The sequence below is a fragment of the Lygodium microphyllum genome, chromosome 3, assembly GCF_053477565.2.
Source record: "Lygodium microphyllum isolate KBCC chromosome 3, Lygodium_microphyllum_v1.1.10, whole genome shotgun sequence".
In the NCBI taxonomy this organism is placed as follows: Eukaryota; Viridiplantae; Streptophyta; class Polypodiopsida; order Schizaeales; family Lygodiaceae; genus Lygodium; species Lygodium microphyllum.
This window is the reverse complement of record NC_141137.1, coordinates 135,184,331-135,186,712: the sequence shown is the minus strand read 5'-3', so window position 1 is coordinate 135,186,712 and position 2,382 is coordinate 135,184,331. Positions and strand designations below refer to the sequence as shown.

The 2,382-nt window shown below is 35.0% G+C and overlaps 1 pseudogene; it reads left to right on the top strand.

The window, feature by feature from the left end:
* The first annotated feature begins 1,182 nt into the window (after positions 1–1,182).
* On the top strand, positions 1,183–1,708 carry LOC148038931 (uncharacterized; annotated as a pseudogene).
* The last annotated feature ends 674 nt before the right edge of the window (positions 1,709–2,382 follow it).

Genomic DNA, 2,382 nt, shown 5'->3' with positions numbered 1-2,382 from the left:
ACTCCAAGATAAACAAATAGACTTAAGATCTTCACCTACTCCTCAAGAAGAAAATAATTCACTGAATCCCACAAGCTCAAAGTCAAAATCACCTCAACAAAGTTCCTTATCACAAGCTCTAGTTGTTAGTATGCCTACTAACACTAGTGAGAATGATGCCACTTTACCTTCCATGCTGGAAGTTACACAAGCCAATAATTTCTCTTGAGATCAAGGGAGCAGAAAGAACATTTGATTTTCTTGAGATAGTTAAGAAGAAGGGAAAGAAGGAAGAATCCTGATTTCACATATTTGAAAAATTCTTTCCATTTGGCCCAAGAAGGAAGAATCTCGATTTCACATATTTGAAAAATTCTTTTCATTTGGTCCAACAACACAATTTCCTATTCTTGTTGATAGGTGCTATGAGGCACCTCATTTGTATACTTATAGGTCACTATGTTGGGATTATGTGGAGAAGCTAAGCACATATTTTATAAAGAATCCGATGAATGTAATAACAATAGCATATCTTATGCCTTTTGTACCAGACAACAATGAGAAGAGACCCATGCATCGTGATGAGGTGGATGCTAATAAGTTGGACAATTATAGTTATTGGATTATTTCAAGGCTTCACTCAATTCATGCTGAAAAGATATATATTCAGAGTAATACGACATGTTATCTAGCAACCAATCATTTATGCACCACAAGAAATGCTAGAATATTAGTTGATTGCCCTTCCAAAATGTGCATTGAGCTTTCATGAATGAAAAATATGGAATCACATAATGTTATGAAGAATGCCCCTTATGTTGAGCAACTTCAACAAATAAGAGATCAATGGCTAGCATTTGGTTCTCCTCCAAAACCCCAACAAGGCCTTTGTAAGACAAGATCTCAAAGAGTACCATGGCAGGTAATCACATATAGGCTTGCCTTCTCTTTTTGTGAAGATTAGTGTGATGCTCTTTCTTTTGTTCTATGCTCACTATTTTGATCTTTTTTTTGCAGAGATTTGTGGCATACATTGGAGAAAATTGTGCATCTAGAGATTTCCATATGATTGTTAGATCCCAAGAAATGTTTGATAGTTGGATCAAAATTATGAAGGGATACTCTAGAGGTGAGCTTATATCCCAGGAGGAGAGTTTGATAAAGAAAGAAAGGCAACCTTCTCCTGCTGCATTTCATTGCCTTATGGGTCTAAAGGATGGAGACATCCTTACACTACAAGAGGAGATCAATGAAGCTCATATCCCTTTTCTTAGAAACAAATGGGATAAGGAAGATATGATTGACATGAAAACAAGGGCTAAGCAAATCAAGCAACATAGGGTCCTAAAGAAGGAATTAGTTACTCTTTTCAATGCTTTAGTCCCAGAAAGTAGCGTTGTGATGAAGACTTGGGAAGAGCTTGTTGATGACTATGTATCATGATGAAGTCTACACAAAGATTATAGGCATTTGCAATGATTGGGTATCAAAGAAGCTCACACATGGATCTGATGTAGGGTCCCTACCAAATGGAGCAAAATATATTGTGAACTTCTTAATTGAAAAAAAGCAAAATCCTCTTCAATGCTCCACCAATTTGCCTTGGTGTGTATATGTTGTCAAATGCAATCTAGAAACCTTTGATCCTATACATAATGTTTACAAAGATCCAATTAGCATTGGGATTGTTATTCTAGATACAACACATGGAGTTGAGGGAAATAAATGAACTCTATAAAGTTTGGAAAGGTTGTATCCACTCTACTACACAAATGACATGTGAACCTAAAAAATTCATGTTGTTATCATTTATTGATCAAAAGCAAATGGCAACTTTGAAAAATGCTCTTGAAAGCATTTCTTGCAAGTATCACATGCTAGTTGTTGGTAGTGTTGACTTAATAACAATAGATAAAACCTTTGATTTTAGATCTATAGATTCTTTTGTGGGTTTGACATTAATGACCATGGATAAAAGCTTCATAAAATTTGAGCGATATATAAACAAGCTTCATCAATTTTGAGTGATATATAAAAGCTCATGAGGTTGTATTTGATGTATATGCAAGTGGACTTTCATCTAAGATGGCATTGGTAAATCACATGAAGACTATTGCAGTGGTTTGCAACACTCAAGAGCAAAGAGAGGTTGAAGCACAATTGTGAAGAGCCCATGAGAGTGCAAAAAAAATAATAATTTCCAAGAGGTTCCTCCTATAAAGTTGAAGTTCTTGAAGTATCACCCAAGGGGATAGAAGAATCAAGCCAAGATATAGCAATTCCATTTATGAAAGAAAATTAAAAGCTACTTCAAGTGTTTAAACTTCATTCCTTTTCCTTTTATCAAGGAAGACACATTGACGTAAATTTGATTTTTTTCTTGAAAAGTTACTTCCATTAGCA